This window comes from Mandrillus leucophaeus, unplaced genomic scaffold, assembly GCF_000951045.1.
Source record: "Mandrillus leucophaeus isolate KB7577 unplaced genomic scaffold, Mleu.le_1.0 Scaffold487, whole genome shotgun sequence".
NCBI classification, from domain to species: Eukaryota; Metazoa; Chordata; class Mammalia; order Primates; family Cercopithecidae; genus Mandrillus; species Mandrillus leucophaeus.
Genome location: NW_012105220.1, coordinates 161,708 through 171,305, shown reverse-complemented (window position 1 = coordinate 171,305; position 9,598 = coordinate 161,708). Strand labels below are relative to the sequence as shown.

Genomic DNA, 9,598 nt, shown 5'->3' with positions numbered 1-9,598 from the left:
GCACCGGCTCTTGCGTCCAGACCAGTCTCTCCTGGGTCTTTGGCTCTGGGACCCCGTCCCTACATTGGCCCTTCACTTCCTCCGCCACCTCCGCGCTCCCGAGCCTGCGGCAGGTCCCGGGCCCCAGCTGCTGCTCTTTGCCCCGGGCCAGGGCGCTCGGGCTCGCCCACGGCGGCACTGAGCATGCTCAGAGGCGGCAGCGGGGGCAGGTTTGCTTCGCAGGCGCTCGCACTCGGCGGCGGGCGGGCGCGCGGCTGCAGCTGGAGCTCCAGAGCCCGGAGTTGGAGTTGCCGGGAGTTTCCCCCCAACCCCTCCCTTTTCGCGCGCGGCAGCAGGAGCCGGCGCGGGAGCCGCGAGCGGCGGCTAACCAGCACCCGGGCCGGCTAAGCCTTGTCCGGAGCCCGGAGCCCCGCGCGGGGCAGCCCCCGGGGAGGAGCCTCGGGCGCTGGGACGCGTGCCGCGCACTGGCACGGCTGAGGCGCGAGCCAGGCTGCACGGTAGGACCGGGGTGAGGGGAACCGCGCGGTCAGGGAGGAGGCCAAGCGAGGGAGATGCGGTTGCAGCCGCCAGGGCTGTTGGGGCACCTGGCGCTCCGTCCGAGGCGGGTGACTGTGAAGCCGGGGGAATAGACAGGCGCCCAGAGAGATTCCTCCAAGTTGGCGGGTGGCGGGAGAGGGGGCCGCGCGCCCCGGCGCAGCTGCTTTGTGCGCGCAGAGAGGGACTCGTGTGCCTGGTTCTCTCCAACCCTGGGACCCGTTGTGCGGGCAGTACTGGGCACGCCACGGAATGGAGTGATTTCCTCCGAGAAAGTTGAGGATGGAGCCTTTCTTTCCGCACTGTCCCCGCGATGGGATGGGCCCCGAGAATGCCGCCCCGAGATTCCCAGTGTGGGGGAACTCGGGGTCGCTGCGCCCCTAGATTCAGCGCAGAAATCTGCGAATCACTCCGATCTTCGCGAACTCTGGCATCTTCTAGGAAAATCATTACTGCCAAAATTGAGGCGAGCTTTTCTGGCGGGCACGGCACCCTGCCCTCAGGGCGCTGGCACTGGGCGATGCCCCCTTTCCGATCTCAGACTCGGTCAAGGGCGCCAGGTTCCGAATTCGCGCTTGCGGTGCACGTCGGCATCGAGCCTTGCCAACACCGCTGGGCAACGTGGCTGGAGTAGGTGGGTGGCTCGATTTTCCCTCCAGCCTTTCCTCAGGTTTTTAACACCCCGCCACCTCACCACCCCACCCGGTTCATCTTCGCAGAGGACAGGACCTGCAGGTAGAGAATTTGGAAAGACATACTGTTCCATAGGAGAAAGTCCCCGGTGTGTATCTGCCTTTGATTCTGGCCCGAGGATTTCATAACGAACCCTCTCCCCTTCCTATTACGCTGCCCTAGGGACTGGGTGGGAGAGGATAGGGTCGGTGGGTCCGCAGGGACTTCCACCTCATTCCACCCTCTCCTAAGACTGCAGTCCGGGCGACCCCAGGACCCTGAAACTGGCATTGTGCGGATTGTAAGGGTGTGGAGGATGCCGACGAATTTTTCCTGGCTCCACTTTTTTCACTTCTTGTTTTGAGTTTTGGGGTTTTGCCTGCACACTAGTCAGAGCCGCGCTGTCATAACCCTGGGGGTGGAGGAGCTTCAGCCCAGGCTGTGAGCCGCTGTTCGCCTCAGAGGCTGCTAGTGGGAATCGGTCCAGAAATGATTATGCAGGCTAGAAATATGCCTCTCTTTTTCTTCTTTTTTGGCTGAACACCTTGGCTGTTGGGTTTGTGTGTTAAGTTCTTAAAGGGACACCCTCACACTGCTCAAGTGCCAGGATTTAGGGGCTCACCATTTCTGCTGCCCGTTTTTCTCTTTGCTTTTTCTTTGAGTGTAGTCTGCTTTGGGGCAGATTTGTAGACATGCGAATCACATAGTGTGGATACACTACACCGTTCTAGATTCAGACAGACTTGAGGTCAAGTTTCAGCTTTACAGCTGATGACAGTGCTGATGGACAAATGATTAGCCACTCTGAACTTCAGTTTTCTCTTCTGTCAAATGGAGATAATCGTGGCCTTACCTCCCTCCATTGCAGGGTTGTTGTAAACTCAGATGAGATAATGGAAATGAAAAGTGCTAAGAAAACTTTAAAGCACCATTCTGGTCTTAGATATTGTCTCTGTGCTCTTTACTCAGTTGTTTTGAATGAACTAATTCTTAATTATAACAAGACATCTAAGTCTTCTCTTTATCCACTCATTTCCAAGTGGTTTAGTTGCTTGGGCCTTTGGAAACATCTGTTTACCCTTTTTCTTTCTCTATTTTCAAATCCATCTCTTTTGATTTTAAGATTTGGAGCTTCAGTCCTCATATTTATCTGAGAAAGGCAGCATGATGTGGATTAGGAGATGACTGGGGTGGCATTATCAACATTCATGGTCCTGGGCCCCAGGATTGGCACGGTTAGAAAGAAAGGCCTTAGTTTGAAACTCAAGGCTGATGAAGAAGTCAGCAGATCCTGGGATGGAGCTCTGACTTGACCTCTAATAGTGACCTTGAACTAAGGACTCAACTCCTAATCTGTGAAATAAGTCTATGAAGATTAAAAGCCAATATCAATTGAAGGCAAGAACAGGTGAGATTATCACTCAGTTAAATAGGATTCACACAGGCTCCTGAGCCACTGCAGGTGCAGCATCTTCCCTAATCTTAGGGCAATGGTTCTCACACTTGAAGATAATCATCTGGAGGGCTTGTTAAACCACAGGTTGTTGGGCTATACTGCCAGAGTCTCTGATTCTCTAGGTCTAGGGTGGAGGCCCAAGAATTTGCATTTCTGTCTAGTTCCAGATGATGCTAATGCTGCTGCAGACCATGCCTATAGAATCACTAACTTATGGGGTGGGAGATAGTAAGAGAGATGAAGTTTGTTGTGAAATGCCATTATTTTCCTAGCTCATATACAGAGACAAGGTTTCTTTGGGGGTATGTTGGGAAGTCTCCTTAGGCATTTTATATTCCAATGCCTGTGCCACTTACCATTATCTAGGTTTAATAATTCTGATTGCTCTTTAAATGGATGAATTTTACAAAGAGGTAGGATTCCCCCTTCTTTTCATACTGTAAAATAGGTAGTCTCAGATTTTAGCTCACCCTTGGGTACTGCAAGATTGGTGACCTTTATAATTTATAAAATCCAGAAACTACCCTATTTCCTTTTTTGAATAAACCTCAGACATTTGTGGAAAGGAGGTTATGTACAGTTCTGACAGCTTGAACCTTAAGGTTGGAGGACAGAATAGATCATCTAGGGAACAAGTTTAAGAAGAATTTGCAGTGGTGTCTTTTCTGAATGGACGGCTTACCCAGGCCCTTGAGGGAGCATGAAGTACACCCCACAACAAATGTCCCACGGTGGTTAGACCTGGCAAAGGCCTTTCATTCCTTCTGGAGAATGGTGGTGGCACTGGCAGTGGCTGAGACCCTCTCTCGGTCTCTCAGAGGGTAGAGGGCTGGCTTTCAGGGGCAGCTGATCAGTATTAGTGTGGTGTCCTGTGTAACCTAGCTTGTAATCAAGCACTATTGGGACTTAACGCAGTCTTAAGCTCTTTTCCTTTTCCCCCACGCCATAGTCCTGTGCTGAGAGCTCACCATGACTTCCTATGACCTAGACTGTGGCCTTGAATTTTGACTGCTTTGCATCAGAGAGGCTGTGGGAACCTGCTTGAGTCAGAAGGGTTCCTGCAATAACATCCTAAGGAAGAAATAAAGTTTACGTAACGTAGCGCCCAAATGAACTAGGTGTAAGAGGAGGTCAGTCAGCGCTTTAACTAGTTCTTGTATTGCTATGCCAAATGGGATCCCAGCTCACTGTCAGGCTTTATCTCAGCTGTCCATTTGCGCTTTGTTTTAGTTTTAAAATGATTAGCACTAGAGAAACCTATCAGTAAATCAGAAACCTTTAAAAAACTCAAGTGTACACTTAGTGTTTTAGTAGATAAAACTTCAAGGCCCAAACCTGTCTTCCTGACAGCAATCAGCACTTGGTGAAGACACAGCCTTCTGGTTGTCATTCTTAAGATTCATTAGCTAATTTAAATGGTTTTTCCCACTTAGTAGGGAACATTTCTATTTTAAAATTCCTTCCCATAACGTGATGTTTATATTTTGGGTGTTACCCATGCTTTTTGCTGCTGGGATTTTTTCCAGTGTGAGGGCAGCCTCTTATCACCATTGTTCACTTTTCTCAGTACGTGATATCTTTGCTCCCTTTAATAAGTCTGTTGTGAGACAGTCATTATGACACTTTATTTCTTTTTGGTCATTAGGACTGTTATTACTGAGTCACAGAGAGTCAGGGCCCATTCCTAGAACATTATTCTCAATGTTCCTAGAGGGTGCTTTTAAACTAAAACACTAGTTATACTGCACTAGCTCATTTCTAAGATACATTCTTTTTCTGACTTCAGAAGTCCAGGTGGATCTTAAAAATTAAGAACACATTTAGGCCAGGCACAGTGGCTCACGCCTGTAATCCCAGCACTTTGGGAGGCCAAGGCAGGTGGATCATCTGAGGTCAGGAGTTCAAGAGGTCAGGAGTTCAAGAACCTGACCAACATGGTGAAACCCCATCTCTACTAAAAATACAAAAACAAATTAGCTGGATGTGGTGGTGGGCACCTGTAATCCCAGCTACTTGGGAGGCTGAGGCAAGAGAATTGCTTGAATCTGGGAGACGGAAGTTGCATTTAGCTGAGATTGCACTGTTGTACTCCAGCCTGGGCAACAAGAGTGAATCTCCTTCTCAAAAAAAAAATATATATATATAAACTCATTTAATGTACAGTTTTTTTCTCTTCTTCTGTAACCTGGTATGTTAGTGTAGTGCCTATTAATTGATGGCATCCTGAAACAAAGCAAATTTAGTTCCTTATTCTGATAGAAAATATGGTTTCTACTCAATGCTGTCCAGCTGATAGAACTGCTGAGCAGTTAGCTCAGCAGTTCCGAGAATATGTTGGTAAAATGCTGTTGGGGTGGGTGTTAATCGGTGTACTCTTATAAAGGACAAATCCATTTGGGAAGCACTGCCTATTACTTTTTTCCTCTTGTAGAGATTCTCAACATGGGCATCATTATATCAAAGACTATGAGAAGTACTATAGTTAACTATATCAACAACAAAAACTTGGTTACATTTATTCAAGTCAGCGTTTCCCAGAATACAGAATGTTTCTGAGGTTATATATGTATCTTTCAGGACTCCATTACTGAATTATCACAAACCACAATTTTAATATGTGGTTTAATATTGACATTCATTAAGTATGGCTATTAATTAATTGATGAACTCTGTAAGTGGTTACTTATTTTTTATTTCAGAGTAGAGAAGAACATTTTAAGCTGTGGTCACTAAGAAAGTTTCCACCAAGGGGCTGGACTGCAATAATATAAATAGTGGGTAGCACTCTTCTAGGGATAAGGGACATTTTAGGTTGGAGGGATAATGAAGCAGGAGTAAAGACTTGCATTTGTGCCTGCATATAAATAATTTTCAGAGCATACAAGAAAATGGATTGTGCCCAGCACAGTGTGAGATTTACTGAATCTGCGGTGGTGGTCAAAGAACCTACTAAGGCCAGGCTTCGTGGCTCATGCCTGTAATGCCAGCAGGTCAAGGCTGCAGTGAGCCCTGATCATGCCACTGCACTCCAGCCTGGGCAACAGAGTAATATCCTGTCCCCAGCAAAACAAAACAAAAAGTTTTTTGATTCTGTAAATTCATTGAAATAGCAGACGAGTTATAGAGAGGACTGGACAGCTAGTTGCAGGAGTGGAGACGCAACACTCAGGATGAAAGCAGGCAGGGGTGCCTGGAACTGAAGTGGGGCATGGAAGTGTTCCTGTGCCATTAGTCATTAGGGGGATGCAAATCAAAACCACAGTGAGATGCCACTTCACACCCACCAGGATGGCCAGGTGGAGAATGTGGAGAAATTGGAACCCTCCTACATCAGATTACTAGTGAATATGTAAAATGGAACAGCCACTTGGGAAAAGGGGTTGGCAGTTCCTCAAAATGTTAAACATTGGCTACCTAATGACCAGTTCCCCTGCAAGATAGATGCACAAGAGAACTGAAAACGTGTTCATGAAAATATGAATATTCATAACAGCCTTATTCCTTTTTTTTTTTTTTTTTTTTTTTTTTTAGACAGAGTCTCGTTCTATCTCCCAGGCTGGAGTGCAGTGGCATAATTTCTCCTCACTGCAGGCTCGACCTCCCAGGCTCAAGCGATCCTCCCACCTTGGCTTCTCTAGTAGCTGGGACTACAGGCATATGCCACCACCTCCGGTTAATTTTCTTATTTTTTGTAGAGACAGAGTTTTACCGTGTTGCCCAGGCTGATCTCGAACTCCTGGGCTCAAGCAATCCACCTGCTTTGACCTCTGGGATTACAGGCATGAGGCACTGCGCCTGGCCAGCAGTCTTATTCTTAATCATAGGCTGATGAATGGATAAAGAAAATGTGGTACATCCATGCAAGGAAAACTATTCAAACATAGAAAGGAACAAAATGTTGATTCATACTGCAACATTGATGGACCTTGAAAACATGGTATGTGAAAGAAGCCAGATACAGATAACCATATATTGCATGATTCCATTATGAAGTGTACGGAATAGGAAAATCCACAGTGACAGAAGTAAATTAGTGGTTGCCAGGGGTTGGAAGAGGGAGAAATGGGGCGAGACTGTTGATGGGTCTGAGGTTTCTTTTTGAGATGATGAAAATCTTCAGGAATTAGATAGGGTGATGATGGCACAATTTTGCGAATACACTGAAAACTACTGAGTTGCACACTTTAAAAGGTGAATTTTATGGTGTAGAATTATTAAATTTTTAAAAATAGGAAGAAGATGGTTGGATCCGAAGGAGAGTTTTAAAAAAAAAAAAAAAAAGGTAAGACAACTCCAGAAATAGGGTTTCAGTTTCAGGTTAAATTTTCTGCTATTGGGAAAAAATACCTGGATTATTCCTTTCTCCTTGTTTGTCTTTGGCTTTCTAGAATGCTCTTGTTACTCTCTCATTCGAAAGTTTACTACCTGAATTAAAAGGGTTTTGTTCCAAGTTGCTCCTGAGTCAGTGGTATCGTTTTCATGGCAAGTGCCTTGCCATCTTCATATCTGAGTGTGTTCTAGATTTTCCTCCAGAGACAAATTCCATATTCAGGCTTCCTTGTTGTGATCCACCAGAGGGCATGCTGACTCTGCAGTTTCAGTTTAGCTTCCCCCTGGAGATCTGACTGTGATAGACATTTTAGTGTCATCATCTAATTTGTTTGTAGAACTCTGTCAAGACTGCCTTCTCCCTCTTTTAAAAAAAAAAATCTCTGTGTTCAGAGGGTTCATGTGGTGCTCAGCATTACATGAACATCAACGTATTTGGGTCCAAGAGGCATTGTACTAAATGAGGTTTAACACCACTGGAGCTGACACAGTTGCCCCTGGGGTAGACATTCTTCTCTCTTTATCAGTGTGGTGCCACAGTGCCTCTTGAGAGTTTGTTAGAATGCTGATTCTGATTCAGTAGGTCTGGGACGGGGCCTGAGATTCTGCGCTTGTAACAAGCTCTCACTGATGCAGATGCTGCTGTTGAGTGGATCATACTTTGAGTAGAAGCTGATACAGTATAGAGAAGATGGCCTCAGAATGGGACAGGGCTGAGTGAGAAGCATAGCTCCACCATTAACGTGTGTGGGACCTTGGGCAAGTTAATTAACATCTGCACCACAGTTTCTTATCTGTACTATCAGAGTAAGACTGAGCAAGTAGAAATATGCGTAGCATCATGTGCCTGAAATGCTAAATGTTCTCGACCTTCTCCTGCCCACAAAGGTTAAGAATTCTATGGTGAGGAGTAAGGAACAAAATACATGACTGTGATTCTCCCACCTGGAGCCTGTGCCCCTTGCCCCCACCAGCCTCTGCTTCCTCTGTTGCTTTTGGGACTGGCACTAATCCCTGCTGGCTTGCCTTCTTATGGGATTGGCATGAGGACATTATGAGCTGTACGATGAAGCACCTCTGTAAAGTATATGCTGTTACTCTACAGTGCTGACTTGGGAAATTACATCCTCCTAGTTTACCCAAGGTGAGTTGGTGGCTTGTTAAATGTGTTCTGTTTCTGTTTCCTTTATCATCATTTGAAGTAGAAGGAAACAGGAGATTGTGTTTACATTTCAACTAAGTTGATGGATCCTCTTAACTTTCTTCTGGGAAACAATACATACAAATCGTTCTAGGCCGGGCGCGGTGGCTCAAGCCTGTAATCCCAGCACTTTGGGAGGCCGAGACGGGCGGATCACGAGGTCAGGAGATCGAGACTATCCTGGCCGACACGGTGAAACCCCGTCTCTACTAAAAAATACAGAAAACTAGCCGGGCGAGGTGGCGGGCGCCTGTAGTCCCAGCTACTCGGGAGGCTGAGGCAGGAGAATGGCGTGAACCCGGGAGGCGGAGCTTGCAGTGAGCTGAGATCCGGCCACTGCACTCCAGCCTGGGCGGCAGAGCGAGACTCCGTAAAAAAAAAAAAAAAAAAAGAATTAAACTAACAAAGCCACAAGTGCTATAAATCAAACTAGTTTCCAGTCTCCACAGCCTGATGTTTGCTGGTTTCCTAAGGGTAGTAATTGTACCCTTTGAGACCCTGTTCCACCTCCTGTTTGATGCTTTCATGGCTTGTCAGGTTTGAGTCTTTAAGGCCTGACGACTTTGAAGAAAATGAGATTGTTTACTTTGTTACAATGCCAGGGCAGAGCATTTGAACTGATGTTGCATTGACATCAGGTAATCAAAGATAAGATATTTGGATTGAAGCCTAATACACTAGGCTTCACTGGGACTCACTGGCCTTCCAGAAGGTAGAGGTGGCCGTATCATTTGGAAGTGAGAATTATCTGATTCCTCTGGCAGGTGAATATGTGTGCTGCAGACTAGTCACCTTCCATAACCGCTATCTGATAACTAAGCTTGGTTAGATAGGTCACGTATCAGTGAGCTGTTTTTTGTTTGTAGACTGCCTAGAAATATGTTGACTTGTACAGTCTAAGCTGAAAGCCAGTAGTAACTAGTGATTGAGAAGTTAATATTATTCTTGAAAAATTTAATCTACCCTGTCATTAAATAGCAATAAGGAAGCAGTCCTGCTGCTGAGAAGGAGCAGGGAATATGAAGCTGGGTGTTCCTGAAGCAAGTCGTTTTAAGATTAAATACTTATGCACTATAACAACACGTATTTTTATTTTTATTTGTATTATTTGAGATGGAATTTTGCTCTTGTTGCCCAGGCTGGAGTGGAGTGGCATGATCCTAGGCTCACTCTGCCTCCTGGGTTCAAGAGATTCTTCTGCCTCAGACTCCTGAGTAGCTGGGATTGCAGGTGTCCACCACCACTGCCTGGCTGATTTTTTGTATTTTTGGTAGAGACTGGATTTCACCATGTTGGCCAGGCTGGCCTCGAACTCCTGACCTCAGGTGATCCACACACCTTGGCCTCCCCAAGTGCTGGGATTACAGGTGTGAGCCACCGTCCCTGGCCTTTTTTCTTTTTCTTTT

General features: G+C 46.3%; 1 long non-coding RNA gene across 1 annotated transcript in view; it reads left to right on the top strand.

Annotated features, from left to right (window-relative positions):
- The first annotated feature begins 218 nt into the window (after positions 1-218).
- LOC105550457 overlaps positions 219-9,598 on the top strand; it is an 85,731-nt gene continuing 76,351 nt past the window's right edge. The window contains exon 1 of the long non-coding RNA XR_001007723.1: positions 219-497. This is a non-coding gene — a long non-coding RNA (uncharacterized LOC105550457). The remainder of the gene's footprint in view (positions 498-9,598) is intronic.